The sequence below is a fragment of the Anolis carolinensis genome, unplaced genomic scaffold (assembly GCF_035594765.1).
Source record: "Anolis carolinensis isolate JA03-04 unplaced genomic scaffold, rAnoCar3.1.pri scaffold_8, whole genome shotgun sequence".
In the NCBI taxonomy this organism is placed as follows: domain Eukaryota; kingdom Metazoa; phylum Chordata; class Lepidosauria; order Squamata; family Dactyloidae; genus Anolis; species Anolis carolinensis.
This window is the reverse complement of record NW_026943819.1, coordinates 27181254-27202936: the sequence shown is the minus strand read 5'-3', so window position 1 is coordinate 27202936 and position 21683 is coordinate 27181254. Positions and strand designations below refer to the sequence as shown.

The 21683-nt window shown below is 41.1% G+C and overlaps 1 protein-coding gene across 1 annotated transcript in view; it reads left to right on the top strand.

Moving 5' to 3' along the window:
- Positions 1-2572: 2572 nt before the first annotated feature.
- grik4 (glutamate ionotropic receptor kainate type subunit 4) overlaps positions 2573-21683 on the top strand; it is a 611856-nt gene continuing 592745 nt past the window's right edge. The window contains exon 1 of the mRNA XM_062961032.1: positions 2573-3374. The gene's annotated coding sequence lies outside the window, so the exon portion shown is untranslated. The remainder of the gene's footprint in view (positions 3375-21683) is intronic.

The window sequence follows — 21683 nt, the reverse complement described above, 5'->3', positions numbered from 1 at the left end:
CATATAATATTTATAATGTTATATTGTAATACGATATAATACTAATAATACAATATAATAATATTAATTATATATTATATTTTACATGTAATATTACTCATAATATAATATTGTATGTAAATTTAATTTGTAAGCTGCTCTGAGTTCCCTTTGGGGTGAGAACGGCGGCATATACATGTAGCAAATAAATAAGAGTCAGAAGTTGCCAGAGTATGTGGTAGCCTTCGAAGGGAGCACTTCAAATCAACATTTGTCCAAGTGTATTTCAGCTACTTGCATACCAGTTATGTTCCCTTGAAAGGATTGTGTAAAACAATCTACAATCATAAAATGTCAGGAATAGTGTTGGGGCACTGTGCTGGTGCAAAAAGAGCCAGGTTGCACAATGCTGGTGAATTTGCGCAGTTGCTTTTACAGTACATTGTCATAGAAATTATCAGTGCAGTCAGACATACAATACACCTTTATCAAACACTAATGCCTTATGTCCAGAGCTAAATGACTGTTTATATGGTGAGTAACCTCAGGCCTGTGGTTGTATACTTGTGGGATCCAGGGTCACTTTGTTGACAAATACTCCATAGCATCCTGTCCAGCATAATATTTAAATAGACAAGGTAATAACATACAATTCCAGATTTGGTAGCATTCCCTTCTCAGTGAGATTGCAGCCAACTGGACGCAAGGTGTCCATGTCTAAACTTGCATTATCGTTATATTCCCATTTGTAACTCTCATAGCCTTGTAGAAAATAGAGCTCCATGATTATCTTGAACGGCACAGATAATTCCTTTCTTGTTTCAAAATGACGACATTAAGACCCTAAGAGAAATGTCCACAGCATAACGGAAAGCGGGATCAATTGCTCACTGGATTTGAATACTAAATTTCTGTGTTTTTTTGTATATTTCAAGTGTCTCACCCTGCCCTTGCCATGACTGAGTTCAAATCCTATTGAGCTGAGTACCACACATTTAATGGCTGGCATCTGCATTCAGTGCCAGCTTTGTCATTTGCTTTCTCCCAATGAATAGTTCCTTCACCTGGATTACTCTTCTCCCACCACTCTGAAAATCACCAGTTTGTTGTTTTGCTCCAGATGTAGGGGTTTTTTTTTCCTGTATCACGCACGTTTTGGGAAGCGTTGAAGCATTTGTAATCTTCCTGCGTGCAACCCCCACCTCGTGTTTGTATAAAACCCCAAATTACTTTTACTGTAATTGCTAGTGTGAGCTCTCTAATGCTTGCCTAGCAAATATATTTTCCCTGTTTCCTGGTGTCTTGGATATTGCACATTATGGTTTGTTTTTTTTCCCTCTAGGAAACAAATATGACAAACTAGTTTTTGGTTTTGGGACACTCTTCATTCTGGAGAAAAGAACTTTGGGTTTAAATACATTGTAGAAGTAATGCAGTCAAATCCCACTTTGGCTGAATGCAATGGAATCCTAGGCACTCCAGTTCTGCAAGGTTTTAACCTTCTCTGCCACAAACTACTGTTGCCTCACCAAAATACAACTGTCTTTATTCCATAGTATTGAGCCATGTCACTCAAAGTGGCATCAAATTGCATTAATTTTATAGTGTAGGTGCATTCCTCACTGGCTTCAATAGCATTTGAGGTCAGTCGAGGCAGGGGAAGGGGACAACAATACTTTAAAAAAGATAAAGTTTTCCCCTGACATTAAGTCCAGTCGTGTCCAACTCTGGGGGTTGGTGCTCATCTCCATTTCTAAGCCAAAGAGCCGGCGTTGTCCATAGACACCCCCAAGGTCATGTGGCCATAGGCATGATTGCATGGAGCGCCGTTACCTTCCCACCGGAGCAGTACCTATTGATCTACTCACATTGGCATGTTTTCGAACTGCTAGGTTGGCAGAAGCCGGAGCTGACAGCGGGTACTCCATCCGCTCCCCGGATTTGAACCTTTAGGTCTGCAAGTTCAGCAGCTCAGCACTTTAACGCACTGTGCCACCGGGGGCTCCTGACAACAATACTTAAATTGTGCAAAAACGGGCAAAAGATTAAACATTTTGCTCATATTTTAAAAGCCAAGACACTGTTTTCCTTCAATATATTGCTTTATTTTTGATAAACAAACACCCTTTGTGGTCACAGATTGTGGTTTTGCTTGCAGAATAGAATGAGACTGAGGGGAAAAGTCATTTGAGGTATTTTTGAGAAGATATATCTAGTTTCTCCTTTTGCCATCCAACATGGTAAAGCAATTGGCATGAATTTAAAAATACAAGGGACACTTGGTACTCATCCATCTTTCCCTAGCTACAGAATGATAGTGATGATGATGATGATGATGATGATTATTATTATTATTATTATTATTATTATTATTATTATTATTATTATGTTAAGGTGGTGATGGATGTATTATTTTGCCCCATAGTCCTTTATTTACAGTCTTTGGGTTGAAGGAAAATTGAGCTTGGTGCCATTATTTGGCCAATTTCCTCATAATTCAATATTAGTCGCAAAGAATTGACTCATTAATGCCTATGGGTTTGTACCAGTCATAAAATATCCAGCGTCAAGTTTAAGTAAATCTGCCAGAGGTTGAATGGCCATCTGTCAGGAGGGCTTGGATTGTGTCCTCCTGCAAAGCAGAATGGGATTGGACTGGATGGCCCTTGAGGTCTTTTCCACCCCTCTTTATTATTTTTATTATGATTATTATTAATATTAAGACTGTATTTGTTCCCGTTTTGTTTTATACTTCAAAATAAGATAGGTGCAGTGTGCATGGGCATTTGTTCATAGTTTAAAAAAAAAAACTATAGTCTGGCTCCAATGGTCTGGTCCCTGTTTAAAAAGTTTGGGGACCCCTGGTCTAAAGTAACTATAGCCCATGTGTGTTAGGAAAACAAGGACAGTACTGCCAGTGATATCAGAAAGGGAGTTTAGCCCTTTAAGACCCCAGGATTGTTACCAGCTGTGCTGATCCCACGAGAACCAGAACATCTGTGCAAGAGACAAAGGACAAGTTGGTTCTTTTTCCCTCCTAAAATTCAGGAGACCTTTTCTGAGGAAGCAAACAAAAGAGTACCAACTAAAGCTTAGTAAGTGTGGAAATTAATGTGCAAAGAGTAATGTTGACTCAAGGACTTATAGAAGAAAAACTGCTTGCACCTTCCAAATGAGTGGTTTCTTGGTTATTGAGGGCAACTTGGACATGAGGAACCAGACCTCAGAAATGTTCAGAGCAAACTTTTGCACAAAAACCTAGTGTTTGTGGAAGCCAGAAGAGAGCTGTGAGACACCATGGCAGCCTTATTGAGAACAGGAATGTCCTGAGAAATAGCCTCACAAGATGCAAGGATGGAGCCTTACAAGATGCAACTGGAAGCACAGGAATTCAGGTAAGAGTCAAATGGAAAGGAGTTGTCTTTATGAGATGGCAAGCTGAGATGTGGAAACGATGACCTAGTAGCTCTGAGATAACTGTGGACGAATTGTCCCAGCTTGAGGAGGTCTGTGGAATCCATGAGAATTTAGTTGGTTGAGATTTCTGCAAGCTCCATTTATTATTCTAGTTGCTTCTACATTGTAGAACCGTGGTTCCCAACCTTTGGGCCTCCAGGTATTTTGGACTTCAGCTCCCACAGTTGTAAGCTTGGGTTGTTGTATGTTTTCCGGGCTGTATGGCCATGTTCCAGAAGTATTCTCTCCTGACGTTTCGCCCACATCTATGGCAGGCATCCTCGGAAGTTGAGAGGTATGGAGAAATTAAGCAAGGAAGGTTTATATAGTTGTAGAAGTTCCTGGGTGGGGGGAAGAACTCCTGTCTGCTGGAGGCCAGTGTGAATGTTGTAATGTTGTAATTAATCAACTTCATTAGCATTAAATGGCCTTCCAAGCTTCACCTCTTGGCTTGGGGAAATCCTTTGTTCAGAGTCATTAGCTGCCCCTGATTGATTTGTGCCAGGAAGTCTTCTGTTTTCAGAGTGCTGCTCCTTATTTACTGTTCTGATTTTGGGGGGTTTTTAAATACTTGTTCATTTTCATGGTTTCCTCCTTTCTGTTGAAGTTGTCCACATGCTTGTGGATTTCAATAGCTTCTCTGTGTAGTCTGACATGGTAGTTGTTGGAGTGGTCAAGCATTTATAATTTATAATAATAATAATAATAATATCAGAGTGAAATAATAAATGTATTAATAATAATAATAATGAAAATAGAGTAAAATAGAGTAAAATAAATGTAATAGTAGCAACAATAATAGAGAAAAATAATAAATGTAATAATACCAATAATAATAGAGAAAAATAATAAATGTACAGTAGAGTCTCACTTATCCAACACTCGCTTATCCAAGCTTCTGGATTATCCAACACATTTTTATAGTAAATGTTTTCAATATATCATGATATTTTGGTGCTAAATTCGTAAATACAGTAATTACTACATAGAATAACTGCGTATTGAACTACTCTTTCTGTCAAATTTGTTGTATTACAACATGATGTTTTGGTGCTTATTTTGTAAAATCATAACCTAATTTGATGTTTAATAGGCTTTTCATTAATCCCTCCTTATTATCCAACATATTCACTTATCCAACGTTCTGCCGGCCCGTTTATGTTGGATAAGTGAGACTCTACTGTACATGTATTAATAATAATAATGAAAATAGAGTAAAATAAATGTAATACAGTCCAAAACACTTGAAGAACCCAAGTTTGCCAATTCCTGGCTTAGACCCATATCTGCTTCCCATAGGACAAAACCCTATCCGTAGCATTGCCAGTGAAGAGGAAGAATAATTTGCTCTATGACGACAAGATTATTATAATAATTCCTAAACTTTCCTGACAGTTGTATATTTATCTATCCAGCTTTGCATTTTCTTTCCCTTAAACAAAAAAGGAGGGGGATAGGAAAAACTGCATACAAATAAAAAAGGAAAATGTGCCTGCGTCCTGCCTACAATTCAAGCGGATGACAAACTACTTTCCCTCAAATATTAATGAAGGTTGCTCAGCGATGGAAGCTGGCGGGGGCTGGATGGGGAATCGGGCCAGCTGCTCGCGGAGGTTTTGTATTTTATTTTATTCCACTGTTGCTAAGTGGATGCATCGGTGAAGAAACAGGCAGAGCTTTGAAAAGCTCCCGGTTTTAAAAGACTGGTTAAATATTTATACTGAAGGAAAGTGCCCAAATTGATTTTTTTTGGAGAAAAAAAAGACATTGGAAAGAAGGAATTGCACTCAATGGATTTGGATTCCAAAGATGAACAGGTGCAAAGAGATCAACAGAGGTCATTTTGGGCCAAACACACTTCAGCTGATCCTTTGCCTTTTGGAAATGTCTCCCGTCTTTCAGACTAAGTGGCCTGACTTTGTTTATTTTGGTATCTATATGCAATACTAGAAAAAAAAACTTACTCCAAGAGATAGTTGATGATGATGATGATGATGATGATGATGATAATCGTATTATTCGCCGATACATCACACAATCCTAGACACTTGGGAAGTGTCCGACATGTGATCCAATACAACAGGCAGTAGAGTGTCTGCTGTGGACTCATCTTGTTGTGTTTCTAATAATAATAATAATAATAATAATAATAATAATAATAATAATAATAATAATTTATTTCATGTCAAAAGCATTGCATAACAAATACATTTTAAAATGATGGGGAAAAAAAAGGAAATCACAAGCAACTAAATAGTTTTAGACCAAAAACGGGCAACAGCAACCGCATTGTCCGTAGCTTTAAACAACTCCTCCTCATAATAATAATAATGATGATTCATTGGAACTTATGCCTCAAGTACCACCTCCCAGCAGCAAAGAACTGGTGGGATCACAAACCTGCAAAAGTATTGGAAAATGGACATGCAAAGATACTGTGGGACTTCCGAATCCAGACTGACAAAGTTCTGGAACACAACACACCAGACATCACAGTTGTGGAAAAGAAAAAGGTTTGGATCATTGATGTTGCCATCCCAGGTGACAGTCGCATTGACGAAAAACAACAGGAAAAACTCAGCCGCTATCAGGACCTCAAGATGGAACTTCAAAGACTCTGGCAGAAACCAGTGCAGGTGGTCCCGGTGGTGATCGGCACACTGGGTGCTGTGCCAAAAGATTTCAGCTGGCATTTGGAAACAATAGACATTGACAAAATTACGATCTGCCAACTGCAAAAGGCCACCCTGCTATGATCTGCGCACATCATCCGAAAATACATCACACAGTCCTAGACACTTGGGAAGTGTTCGACTTGTGATTTTGTGATATGAAATCCAGCGTGTCTATCTTGTTTACTGTGATATAATAATAATAATAATAATAATAATAATAATAATAATAATAATAATAATAATAATAATAATGAGGGTTGGAAGAAACCCTTTGAGCCATTGAGTCCAACTCGCTTCTACCTTTTTGCACCAAAAGCACAAGCAAAGCCTCCCAGCCTGATAAATAGCCTCCCAGGCTCAATGTTAATAATAATAATAATAATAATAATAATAATAATAATAATAATGTAATAAAGAGGGTTGGAAGAGACCTCTTGGGCCATTTAGCCCAACCCCCTTCTGCCTTTGTGATATGGGGTCGAATAAATGGCTTTGATGGGCCGCATGTGGCCCGCGGGCTATAGTTTGGGGACCGCTGACTTAAAGCAACAAGAGTCATTTCAGAGGCTGAAAGGAGTAAAGTTCAAAGAGCAACAAAGGAAGATTACATTTTTAAATGAATTCATCAGCATCCCCATTTACTTCAATGGTGCCTTGCCAGTGGAAATACAGCTAGAAGCATTTCTAGTATAATACGTCTGAAGTAATATCTGTTGCATACAAGTTGTAGGATAATGGTTCTTTTGTTTGGGTATTTCCCCCCTGCATTTTTGCGCCGTGTAACATTCAAAGCGATTCCTTGCTAGCGTATCCAAATGGCATGATTTTATGGGCAGGAACAGATTTGACGGGACAATTGTATCGCAATGAAGTACATAATAGGCATTGTAAACCATCCTCTCTCATCCCCTCGAACTTCGCACCCCAATCGAACAAATATGTATATTTTTCTCAGTGAAGAACTTAACCAGCTTGGATGAATTAAAAGGATGGGATGCCTACACGAAATTGCTTTGTGGTTTTCATTGAAATCTGCAAAGCTGGGCATAGGAGTGCTCTATATATATATAGAGTGGCATAGGAGTGCTCTATATATATATATATATTCCAAGTTCTGTGTAAATTTGGGTTAGCAGCCAAGATGAACATAAGAATTGGCACAGTGAGGAAGGGAACAGTATGGCTCTAAGCAATATACAGTAGAGTCTCACTTATCCAACATAAATGGGCCGGCAGAACATTGGATAAGCGAATATGTTGGATAATAAGGAGAGATTAAGGAGAAGCCTATTAAACATCAAATTAGGTTATGATTTTAAAAATTAAGCACCAAAACATCATGTTATACAACAAATTTGACAGAAAAAGTAGTTCAATACTCAGTAATGCAATGTAGTAATTACTGTATTTACGAATTTAGCACCAAAATATCATGATATATTAAAAACACTGACTACAAAAATGGCTTGGATAATCCAGAAGCTTGGATAAGCGAGGCTTGGATAAGTGAGACTCTACTGTACTTTAATTTGTGTGGGTGTCCATGTATGTGCTAAATTTCCCCCCAGAAGAAGGTAAAATCCCAGAGTTGGAAGAGACTCTAATGGCCAGTCAGTCCAGCCCCTTGTCACAAAGGAGGACACAATTAAAGCCCTCCCAACAGATGGCCATCCAGCCTCTGCTGAACATCTCCAGAGCTGCATGAGTTCAAGTAGTCTTTCCAAAATTTTGGGTGGATATGCATTGTCTCGGGAGCCCCTGGTGGTTCAGCATGTTAAAGCACTGACCTGCTGAACTTGCAGACCGAAAGGTTGGTGGTTTGAATCTGGGGAGCAGAGTGAGCTCCCACTGTTAGCCCCAGCTTCTTCCAACTTAGCAGTTCAAAAACATGCAAATGTGAGTAGATGAATAGGTATCGCTCTGACAGGAAGGTAAATGTGTTACATGCAGTCATGTCTATGACCACATGACCTTGGAGGTGTCTATGGACAACGCCGGCTCTAGAAATAGAGATGAGGACCAACCCCCAGAGTCGGACACGACAGGACTTAATGTCAGGGGAAACTTTTACTTTTATCTATGCATTGTCTCAAAAGGTGCATCTACATCAGGTATGGGCAAACTTTGACCCTCCAGATGTTATGGACTTCAACGCCCACAGTTCCTAAAAATCTTCCCATGCCTGGTCTACATGAATAGTTTGAAATCAGCATTTATTTATTTATTATTTATTTCCTGTATTTATATCCCGCCCTTCTTTCTCACCCCGGAGGGGACTCAGGGCGGATTACAATGAACACATATATGGCAAACATTCAATGCCAACAGACAAACAACATACATTAGACAGACTCAGAGGCATTTTTAACATTTTTCCAGCTTCACGATTCCGGCCACAGGGGGAGCTGTTGCTTCACCGTCCAGTAGTGGCTGTACTTCCTCATTCCTTTCCTCGTGTTTTGCTGGCAGTTTTATGGTGTTGTAAATTAGCCTCCCGCATAAAGCGTCCCTAAATTTCCCTAATTGACAGGTGCAACTGTCTTTCGGGGCTGCATAGGTCAACAGCAAGCCGGGGCTATTAATGGTCGGAGGCTTAACCCGACCCGGGCTTCGAACTCATGACCTCTCGGTCAGTAGTGATTTATAGCAGCTTGTTACTAGCCAGCTGAGCCACAGCCCGGCCCCAGCCCGGCATTACCAGCTATGTCTCAATGCTATGGAATCCTACAAGTTGTACTTTTGCAAGGTCTTCAGACTTCTCTGCCAAAGAGTGCCGGTGATTCGCCAAACTACAACTCCTACGATTCCATAGCATTTAGCCACTGCACGCCAAGTGATGCCAAACTGCATTTATTCTAAAGTACAGATGCGCCCAGAGTATCGGAAAAAGCTAACCAATGTTGATTCCATCACGATTATTGGTTGCAAAGCGTCGTTTGCCGCCAACATCTGTACCAGCCTTTCGTTCTCTGGCGATGACGGCTTCTGTAATTTCTCCCATCAAAATATGTTTACTTCTGTCTGCTTCGTTTATGAAACAGGGGGAAATAAAAACTGTCATTTTAAGAAGCCTCTTTGCAAACCGTAGAAGAAATCAAAGCATTTTGTGTTTGTCGGTGAAGGGGAAACAGAGATTCGAAAGGAACAAGGCATCTGCAGCAGCAGTTTATGACAGACGGAAGCAATGCATTCTGGCACAAGAGTTCGGCACCAACTTCCAACATTTTAAGCTCTGCTTTATATCGCTGTTCATTTGGCATCAGGAGCAAGTGAGCAATCTTCGCTCAAATCTCATCAGCAAGCAGAGCCTGCAAATATAACTTGGGGACCATAACTGTAATCCTTAAAAAGTTACTTGTGCTATCTTTGAAAGTATTAAGAAGCTGCTGACAGGAGTTTAGTCTCTTTGTAGCACTGGGTCTGGGACAAAATATAGGGACACAATATATGATCAGATCTGGCTACCAGTATTAAAAAACTCTAAAATCAGTAGAGTAAATAAGAAACAACACTCAGAAAAAGAGGAATTCCAGACAGGAAACAATCATGGCCAGCTAACACCTTCAACTAATAATAATAGTAACACCTTCAACTAATAATAATAGGTTTGTGGGATCACAAACCTGCAAAAGTATTGGAAAATGAGCATGCAAAGATACTGTGGGACTTCCGAATCCAGACTGACAAAGTTCTGGAATACAACACACCAGACATCACAGTTGTGGAAAAGAAAAAGGGTTGGATCATTGATGTTGCCATCCCAGGTGACAGTCGCATTGACGAAAAACAACAGGAAAAACTCAGCCGCTATCAGGACCTCAAGATTGAACTTCAAAGACTCTGGCAGAAACCAGTGCAGGTGGTCCCAGTGGTGACCGGCACATTGGATGCCGTGCCAAAAGATCTCAGCCGGCATTTGGAAACAATAGACATTGACAAAATCACGATCTGCCAGCTGCAAAAGGCCACCCTACTGGGATCTGCGCACATCATCCGAAAATACATCACACAGTCCTAGACACTTGGGAAGTGTTCTACTTGTGATTTTGTGAAACGAAATCCAGCATATCTATCTTGTTTGCTGTGTCAAACAACGTCATTGTGTCAATAATAATAATAATAATAATAATAAGAAGAAGAAGAAGAAGAAGAAGAAGAACCCCCGGTGGCTCAGTGTGTTAAAGCGCTGAGCTGCTGAGCTTGCAGACCGAAAGGTCGCAGGTTTGAATCCAGGGAGCAGAGTGAGAGCCAGTACGCTGTTAGTTCCAGCTTCTGCCAACCTAACAGTTTTAAAACATGCAAATGTGAGTAGATCAATAGGTACTGCTCCGGCGGAAAGGTAACGGCGTCCATGCAGTCATGCCGGCCAATGACCTTGGAGGTGTCTACGGACAATGCCGGCTCTTCGGCTTAGAAATGGAGATGAGCACCAACCTCCAGAGTCGGATACGACTGGACTTAATGTCAGGGGAAACCTTTACCTCTATATATATATATATATATATATATATTCCATGCAAAACAAAATTTGTCAGGCCTTGTCTACAGAAAAAGCTGAGTTATGATCCTCAGTAAAAGGGAGCAAAAGAAAAAGCACTCCATATTGCACAGACCCCTTGTTTCCTATTGCTTACATCAGGGGTCCCCAAACTTTTAAAGCAGAGGGCCGGTCCACAATCCTTCAGACTGTTGAGGGGCCGAATTATCATTTGAAAAAAAAACCCGAACAAATTCCTATGCACACTGCACGTATCTTATTTGTATTGCAAAACAACAACAACAATAACAATGAAAGAACAATACAATATTTAAAAATCAAAACAATTTTAACCAACATAAACCTATCAGGATTTCAATAGGAAGTGTGGGCCTGCTTCTGGCCAATGAGATAGGTTAATTAGGATTGTTGTTGTTGTTGTGTGCCTTCAAGTCATTTCAGACTCTGGGGGAGCCTAAGCCTAAAATTATTTATTTATTCATTTACTACATTTATTTACTACATTTATATCCCACCCTTCTCACCCCAAAGGGGACTCAGAGCAGCTATATATACATACAATATATTATATTATTAGCATAGCACAATATTAGCATTATACATTACTATATTGAACTATATCACTGTACTGTAATATTATATGTAATATATAACATATAATTAATATTATTATATGGTATTATTATTAGTATTATATTGTATAAAATGATAATATTATTATCAATATCATATGTATATACAATATATTATATTATTAAAACTGGTATAAAATATTATATTATAAATGAGGGTGGGGGCCAGGTAAATGACCTTGGAGGGCCGCATCCGGCCCCCGGGCCTTAGTTTGGGGACCCCTGGCTTACATGATCTTTCAAGGTGGCCACCTTCATCTTCTTACCTGCCGAAACAACTCCATCTTTCCTCATTTGAGGCCTCTTTGGCGAGCACTCCCTTTCTCCCATCCCATTCTTCCCCAAAGCCACTTTTCTCCATACTGCTTTTGGCTTCTGTCCTCGGCCCTAGTTAAATGGTTCAATTGAGTAGGTGAACTTGAATTTGCTCTTGATTTCCCTGTTCCGTTCTGTTTGCTGCCGCTTCTCTCCCTTCTTCATCTGAATCTCTCAGCCTTGCGATTGCAAGGTCTTTAAGGGGAGGAAAGAAACCTGCAGGTTTCGTGGACGGCATTTCAAGTGCCGCTTGATGGTCCTCCACAAATGATTTCTTCCAAAACAGAGAAGTGACTCAAGGGATTCCGGAGAAGCCTCTTGTCATTCAGACACCAAGCTGTATCTCTCCGAACTGCCTCAGGAATGAAACAGTATGAAAATTAGTGATGTACACTTGTATGAAATCGCTATCCGTTTTGTTTTGTTTCATTCATTCTGCTCCGCTTTTGTTTTCGTTTGCTGCTTTCGAAAATGAGAAAATCACCATACATGGAGGACATATCGACCCCTTTTAGCCCATCTTCTTTTTTAAAGTTTTACTAAACAGATATGATAAGTAAAGATTTCCCCTTGACATTAAGTCCATTCGTGTCCAATTCTTGGGGTTGGTGCTCATCTCCATTTCTAAGCCGAAGAGCCGGCGTTGCCCGTAGACACCTCCAAGGTCATGTGGCCAGCATGACTGCAAGGAGCACCGTTACCTTCCCGCCGGAGCAGTACCTATTGATCTACTCACATTGGCATGTTTTGGAACTGCTATGTTGGCAGAAGCTGGGGCTAACAGCGGGCACTCACTCTGCTCCCCGGATTTGAACCTGCGACCTTTTGGTCCACAAGTTCAGCAGCTCAGTGCTTTAACACACTGGGGCTCCTAAACAGATAAGATAGAAGCCCAATAATTTCTTTCATTTGAAAAATATTTTTAGTGAAATTAGCCTCCCCACATAAGTGGTACCTAAATTCCTACTTGACAGATACAACTGTTTTTCAGCTGCATATGTCAACAACAAGCTGACTATTCATGGTCAGGAGCTTACCCTGACCTGGGCTGGCTTCGAACTCATGACCTCTCAGTCAGTAGTGATTTATTGCAACTGCGCCACAGACCAGTCCCTTGGGTGATAAAATTTGGTACAAACTTAATGACATAAATTCTTTACTCCAAGCCCCCAAAATAAACAGAAATGTAGGGCAAAATGAGTTTTCCCTAACTGGCCCACCTTCGGATGTTTTGTGCTTTTATCTGGCCAGACAGTCAATTGATAACACAGCCCATGGATAATGGCAACTGTAGTCCAATAGGGTTGCTGTGAGTTTTCCGGGCTGTATGGCCATGTTCCAGAAGCATTCTCTCCTGACGTTTCACCCACATCTATGGCTGGCATCCTCGGAGGTTGTGAGGTCTGTTGGAAGCTAGGCAAGAATGTCCAGGGTGGGAGAAAGGAAGAGCTCTTGTCTGTTTGAGGCGGAGGTGGTTTCTCATCCATATACACACACATATCCATCTCTCTGGAGACTGTTACTTCTACTTGGCAGGAGGGAGCTGGCATAATAGCTCATTTCTGTTAATGCAGGACTCAGAGTTAATTGAAGGTTTAAAAGCTTTCCTTTCCTAACTGCTGGAGAGGGGAGGAGGAGGAGGAGGCACAAAGGGAGAGACTACAATAGCCCATGGCTGCCTTCCAAGGCATTATAATTCACAAAGGTGTGCAAAAAATAAGATTGAACTTACTGTACGTATGCATAGGACTTGCAATAGGGAACTCAATGCCTCCATAACAAGGGAAGAACCACCTCACTCCAACTCATGTGTTAGTCGCTCCTCTCCCTTTATAAGTTATTGTCTTCATAATATATTACTCCTGGGGGGGGGGGGGGAAACAGCTAATTAATTCTAATGACACTTTCAAGACTCATTCGCTCACCCATTATGGGCATTGATTGTGTTTAATAGCAACGACACAGCACTCAATGGGCAACTGGGATCACTTGCGGCGAGCATTAATGTGACACCGTCCTCCTTTGTCATTGCGTCTTCAGGTTGGAGGTGGTTCATTACAAACCTGATCCCACCATGGCATCACTCTGTCTATGGGTGTGTTTTATACTGTTGAATTGAAGTAGTTTGACACCACTTTTGTGGCAACACCATCCTCCTTTGTCATTGCATCTTCAAGTTGGAGGTGGTTCATTGCAAACCTGATTGCACCCTGACACCACTCTATACATCAGTGTGTCTACACTGTCAAATTGAAATAGTTTGACACCACTTTTGGGGCTAGCAATGTGACACCATCCTCCTTTCTCATTGCACTTCAGGTTGGAAGTGGGTACATTGCAAACCTGATCCCACCATGGCACCGCTCTATCCATGGGTGCGTCTACACTGTCGAATTGAAGTAGTTTGACACTACTTTTGTGGCAACACCATCCTCCTTTGTCATTGCGTCCTCAGGTCGGAGCTGGGTCCATTGCAAACCTGATCCCACCATGGCACTGCTATATCCTTGGGTGCTTCTACACTGTTGAATTGAAGCAGTTTGACACCACTTCAACCTCGATGGCCCAGTGCCATAGGATCCTGGGCATTATAGTTTGGCGAGCGAAGCCTAAAGACACCATAGAACTGGAAGACATCATCCAAACCAACCCCCTGCCATGCAGGGATGCACAATCAAAGCATTTTGTAAAACTACATCTCCCATGCTTCTATAGTATTGAGAAATAGCAGTTAAAGTGGAATGAAACTCCATTAACTGTACAGTGCAGATGCTCCCTAAGCCTCCAGTTTCATGGCCTCCTAATTGAGTGCCTAAGTCTCAGGGCTTGGATGTTGTCGTCATCCTCACCACCACCACCACATTTATTTGTATAACACTTTTCCTTTTAATAGAGACCCATAATGGAGTTTTTAAGTATAGTTTCCCCTTGTATCTTTCCCAACTTTTATCAGAGTATTTGCAACGCAGCAGTAGTTGGATGGAATAAGTGGAGTGCAGAACGAAGAGACACTCAGAGACGTTGATAAAACTATTTACAAAGTTTTACTGAATCAACACAAATAGATGACAGATGAACACAGGACTTGACTCAAGGCAGACAGAACTCAACTCCTAGACAGACAGATCTCAACTGAACTCAGAACTGAATTGAATCAGTAATGCACACACACTTTTGTCTGGATACTCCCTAGTTCCAGCCACACATCAAGGTCATCACAGCTTCTTAGCAATTAACTCTTTCCACACTATGGTACACTCAGGATGATGCAATCAGTTGCAATACAAGCATGACACAAATTGCATTTAAACACTATCAATACACAAATCCCACATTAACAATTCCCCTTCTTTAAATGTAATTTTGTCTTCTTAAATATATACATAACCCAAGCACATGTGAATCAACAACTTAACAACTTTTACTAAAGACGAGTGAATAAAATGGTTCCCAATTTTTTTTTCAATATCTTGACCGCATCCTGGTTTTGCTGCTTAGTTGGTTTTTGTTGGAGGCCATGCCATTGCTCCAACAAAGAGTATTTCCCAATGAGTGCCATGGCGATTTCACATCAACTTGCATAGGATTGCACTGGCAGTCGTGAATAGTGTGTTTTTGTAAGCCTGTCGTCCTCCCCTTTCAATCCCCTTTTATTGGCATTTGATCAGTGCCGAAATGAACATGCTGTTCGGAGATGTACACAGCAAGCGTTATTATGTGGACTCTACGCTAACCAAAACATACGTTAATTAGAAATATTGACTTTCTTCCTTATTAGATTTCATACGGCTGTTTTCGGTTCTGCCGGCTACATTTGGGATGTTTACAGATTCGTATATGAAGATTTAATTGAATGGCAGGGTTGCTGATTCCGCAAATTGGTTTTATGTATTCAGGTCTCTCTTGCGTTATTTTGTTTCCCTTTCCAACGAATTAGTGAAGTGATTGCATAAGTCGGCGTAGGTATGCATGTGTGTGGTTTGTTTTCCTGCGGTTTTTCAATGTTTGCGTTGCTCAGCTTTTATTGATGGAGTTGTTTGATTGTCTGTACTTTGTTTGGGAAGTTTGGATATTATTTTACAGCAGAAAAGGGGTTGATTTCGTGAAACGTGCTTCAGCGCATTTGGTACAAACTCAGAGCTGGAAACGTTAGCTTTCCTTGAAACATTACCTTGATAGTTGGAAAGTTGGAAATTAAAGTAAAAGGTCTAGTTGTGTCCGACGCTGGGGGTTGGTGCTCATCTCCATTTCTAAGCTAAAGAGCCGGCGTTGTCCATAGACGTCTCCTAGGTCACGTGGACAACGTGACTGAATGGAGCGCCACTACCTTCCACCGGAGTGGTACCTATTGACCTACTCACATTTGCATGTTTCGAACTGCTAGGTTGGCAGAAGCTGGGGCTAACAGTAGGTGCTCATTCCCGGATTCAAATAGCCAACCTTTCAGTCTGCAAGTTCAACAGCTCAGCAGTTTAACCCACTGCACCACCGGGCCTCACCAAAGTTGGAAATTAGTTGTTGGGAAGGTGGACATGAAATTTCTTCCAAGAACCAATTACCGTATATACTCGAGTATAAGCCGACCCGAATATAAGCCGAGGCACCTAATTTTACCACAAAAAAACTGGGAAAACATTGACTCCAGTATAAGCCGAGAGTGGTAAATTTCAGAAATAAAAATAGATACCCATAAAATTACATTAATTGAGGCATCAGTAGATGAAATGTTTTTGAATATTTACATAAAGCTCAAATTTAAGATAAGACTGTCCAACGCTGATCAAATCATTATTCTCATCTTCTTCAAGCAAAGACCTTGTGAGACTACAACTCCCATGACTCCATAGCATTGCACTTAAAGTGGTGTCAAACTGCATTGATTTGATCGTGCCCAGTGTCTCCAGTAGTTTACAATCGAATTCCCAAGTTGTTGGAGTCTTTTCTCCTTTTAGTCCTAACAAGCCAGCACTGAACCATGTGATCCTCCTCCTCTTCCTCCTCCTGAGTCCATTCCCATCACCGAATAATGAGACAAAAACTCTTATTGTCTGGATTGCTGTGAGTTTTCTGGGCTGTATGGCCATGTTCCAGAAGCATTCTCTCCTGATGTTTCACCCACATCTATGGCAGGCAGCCTCAGAGGTTGTGAGGTCTGCTGGAAAATAAACAAGTGGGGTTTATATACCTGTGGAATAATGTCCAGGGTGGGAAAAAGAATTCTTGTTTGCAAGTGTAAGTGTTGCAATTGGCCACAGCTTGATTAGTAGGCATGTCCAATCGATGAAAAAAAAAATGTTTCAATTCTCGTTTCTAAAGTAGGGGGCGCTGGCGCTTCGATATAGAAAATATTTCCGAACTTTTCATCCAAAAATTTCGGATATTTCCGACAATTCGTAATGATTCTAAATGTTTCTAAAATGGCAGACGCGCATGCGCAATTGCCAAAAATAGGAACCGGGGGGGGGCTTTTACAGGGCTCTCCCGCCCTCATTTCTTGAGCTATCCTCATCAAATTTGGTACGGTGGGAGAACACATTCAACACTCTTAGCTCAACAAATTGCAGAACGTTTCCTGTCTCCTATGATTTTTGGCGAATTTTCATGACTTTTTATAATACACTGGACCAGTGACCACGCCAAGCAATGCCCTGGCAAGGAGTGCAAAGATACTTTGAAAACTATAAATTCCTTTGCTATATTTGTAAGCAAGAACTCTGGAAATCAATGGTGTTTCTGGCTATGTGATCCCACAAGCCTGAAAGGCCAATGCCTTCTTAATGAAATAGACTACTGATTCTGCAAAGGTATGCTATGATCCAGCAAGAACTATTCTTAACAAAATTGAAAGCTAGATAATTTTTTTTAATAATATGGAAAAAAAAGAAACAAAACATTAAGGGACAATTAGAGAATGGGCCAACAATGGTTCAAATTACATTGCCGGTTGCGCTGTGAGACAACGTCTCGGAATGCGTCTCAAAAAGCAAGAACAATCTGAAATAAATCCGATATAAGATTCAAAACGATTTTTTTGGACATGCCTATTGATTAGCATTGAACAGCCTTGCAGCTTTAAAGCCTGGCTGCTTCCTGCCCGGGGAAATCCTTTGTTTATTCTCTGCTGCACAGGAATAGTTAACGCTAGAGGGAGGGGTTAATTTAAGCGAATGTGGCTGGCTTGAATGAGTAAATGTAACTAGCCATTTCGTGAGTGTTGTACTTAAGCCTCGCTGGGCGAAATCGGCACATAACATGTTAAGTTTAAGTCATTATCTCCAAAGCTCTGGTTTGGCTTTCTTTTCCTAATGAGGAGAAAAAAAAAGAGAGGGACAAAACAGATGTGAAACAGGGAAAGAGATGGAGGGAAAATACAAAGTAATAACTGCCAGAAATTAAAACCATAAGTAAGGCTCAGTTGGGCTATTTTAAGAGACTGTGCTTATAATATTGGCAGACAATTTAGTACATGTGCTCCTACCCCTCCTCCTGCTGCATACACACATTTTTCCACGGTGTTTTTATTATATATTTTTTTGAATTTTTAATTAATTTATCAATCAAAATGTGTAAACATACATTCTTTCCTCATTTTACAACATCTTAGACATATCATATTGTATACAATACAACAGTAAAGAAAAATCAAAATCAGAAACATCTTTAAGCATATTTCTCATCAGTTTTTAACTTTTCCATTACAACTTTACTACATATCTCTCTACTACACACTTTTTATCTACTTATACATGTTTTATTTTTTATGGTTATTATTATTACTAGCTGTGCCCGGCCACGCGTTGCTGTGGCAAAGTGGTGGTGGTATTGGTTAAAAATTGTTGTGTAATTTTTATTTGACTTTATTTGCATTTTTATTAATTTTATTGTAAGTTTTATTTTTATTTATTATATTTTATTATTTTCTTGTATTATTTTTAGTTATTTTCTGTTATTATAGTATTTTATTGTATTAATTTTTTAGTGTTTTTTATTATTTTTATTGGGTTGCTAGGAGACCAAGTTGGAGGAGCTTAGCCTTCTAACTGACAGCAATTGGATAAAAGCAATTGTTCCTCTCTCTCTAATTAGGACTTTATTTTTCTTTTCTTTTTGTTGTATGAACCTAGAGGCGTAGATGATGGGTTGTGTTGTCAAATTTCGAGGTTGGAGGGCCTGTAGTTTTGTTGTTTTGTGGGTCGCCGTGATGCCATCACTCTTATATATATATAGATTGACACAACAACATTGTATGACACAGCAAACAAGATAGACATGCTGGATTTCGTATCACAAAATCACAAGTTGAACACTTCCCAAGTGTCTAGGACTGTGCGATGTATTTTTGGATTGTGCGTGCAGATCCCAGTAGGGTGGCCTTTTGCAGTTGGCAGATTGTAATTTTGTCAATGTTGTTGCCAAGTTGTTGTTGTTGTTGTGTGTGTTTTTTAACTTTGTGTTTTCAAATACTTTACAACTTGTACCCTCGCTTTGCTTCTGGCATGATATATAAATAAATAAAATCACAGGATGTCTATGCTCCACACTGCTGGAGAAATTATACAGTTTAGCCAGTACTGCACCACTTGATATCTGTTGGGAAGTAAGAGCCAATAATGAAAGGACCAAGGCAGTGACATCTCCAGCCCATCCTCTGTTCGGATATCAGCCAGCGTGCCAACACCTTAAATCAAGAAACAGCTTCCCAAGAGATATTTGCAGGAACACCTCAGAAAGCAAGAGTCCAAAAGTGGCATGCGAAAACCCGGAACTTCAATCAGTGACTGAGACCGGATGAGAAACTCCCTCCTTGGCACACAGAAGACTGGGCAACTTGGAAGGCACTCTGGAGAGATATTCATAGGAATGCCTCAGCAAGCAAGAGTCCAAAAGTGGCAGGCGAAAACCCGGAACCTCAATCAGTGGCTGAGACCGGATGAGAAACTCCCTCCTTGGCACACAGAAGACTGGGCAACTTGGAAGGCACTCTGGAGAGATATTCATAGGAATGCCTCAGCAAGCAAGAGTCCAAAAGTGGCAGGCGAAAACCCGGAACCTCAATCAGTGGCTGAGACCGGATGAGAAACTCCCTCCTTGGCACACAGAAGACTGGGCAACTTGGAAGGCACTCTGGAGAGATATTCATAGGAATGCCTCAGCAAGCAAGAGTCCAAAAGTGGCAGGCGAAAACCCGGAACTTCAATCAGTGACTGAGACCGGATGAGAAACTCCCTCCTTGGCACACAGAAGACTGGGCAACTTGGAAGGCACTCTGGAGAGATATTCATAGGAATGCCTCAGCAAGCAAGAGTCCAAAAGTGGCAGGCGAAAACCCGGAACCTCAATCAGTGGCTGAGACCGGATGAGAAACTCCCTCCTTGGCACACAGAAGACTGGGCAACTTGGAAGGCACTCTGGAGAGATATTCATAGGAATGCCTCAGCAAGCAAGAGTCCAAAAGTGGCAGGCGAAAACCCGGAACCTCAATCAGTGGCTGAGACCGGATGAGAAACTCCCTCCTTGGCACACAGAAGACTGGGCAACTTGGAAGGCACTCTGGAGAGATATTCATAGGAATGCCTCAGCAAGCAAGAGTCCAAAAGTGGCAGGCGAAAACCCGGAACTTCAATCAGTGACTGAGACCGGATGAGAAACTCCCTCCTTGGCACACAGAAGACTGGGCAACTTGGAAGGCACTCTGGAGAGATATTCATAGGAATGCCTCAGCAAGCAAGAGTCCAAAAGTGGCAGGCGAAAACCCGGAACCTCAATCAGTGGCTGAGACCGGATGAGAAACTCCCTCCTTGGCACACAGAAGACTGGGCAACTTGGAAGGCACTCTGGAGAGATATTCATAGGAATGCCTCAGCAAGCAAGAGTCCAAAAGTGGCAGGCAAAAACCCGAAACCTCAATCAGTGGCTGAGACCGGATGAGAAACTCCCTCCTTGGCACACAGAAGACTGGCGCTGAAAAGATTGCGCTCTGGCACCACGAGATGCAAAGCTAACTTTAAAAAATGGGGCTACAAAGTGGGGTCCACGACATGCAAGTGTGAAGAGCAAACCACTGACCACTTGCTACAATGTACCTTCCACATCCACAATGGAGAACTTTCTCACAGTGACACCAGAGGCACTCCAAGGGGCCAGAGCTTATGGTCAAAGGAAATTTAGTATCAAGTTTTTAACTTTGTTTGTGGTTTTTCTATACATTATAACTGTATCCCCAATTCACTTCTAACACAATAAATAAAAATCTTGAATAAAATTGTCATTTCTCTATCGACCACCAGGAGGAGCTCTCTACTCTCTTCAGGTGCCATTGAGGCTTCTGATCCAGTTGAAAGAGATGCTGCTGCTCCTGCATCTACACTGTCCAATGAATGCAGTTTGGTACCACTTTCACCTGCTGAGGCTTAAGGATGTGGAATCATGGGATTTGTAGTTTGGTGAGGAGCCAGCACTCTTTGTGCTTCTCTTCATTGTACCCCTCCCTATTCCCCGAATGTTGTTGACAACTGAATGGATGGCGCCATCCTTTTTAATGTCCCCTTTCCTTCCAAGGCGAAGGGGCTCACATAATCAATGATATATGACTCTGCTAAACCGACAATATTCTGCGACGTCCCCCTCCTCAACAGGACCCTAATCTCCCTCGTCCACATTGTGGGCGTACAATAAAGAAATGATATATTATTCCACGTTTCTGTGAGTTCCCCACCTCCAAATATATCCCAATTTCTGTCTCACGTTGCAACCTCCCCCCTTGAATTTTGTGGCAATTATTTTTGTCACACCACCCTTCCTTAATGGACTTTCACATTGTGGGGAGTGGGATCTGTGATGAATTACAGCTTATTTTTCTAGGCAAAGGGAGCTTCTCGCACCCTTGAGATTGACCGAGAGAAAGAAGTTGGAGCAGAAGCCTCCCACAAGATTCCCTTGCATGAGTGATCCCTAGGATCCCTTTTCAAGCAGATACCTTTACCCAAGGATCCCCTCCCTAGGTCCCTTTGCATAGCCGACCCCTTTGCATAGAGATCCTTTTCCATATTGATCTTTTTGCTCAACTGGTGCCCTTGCAAGAACCTTTTGTATGGCAATCCCTTTGCATATGATTACTTTTTTATACCG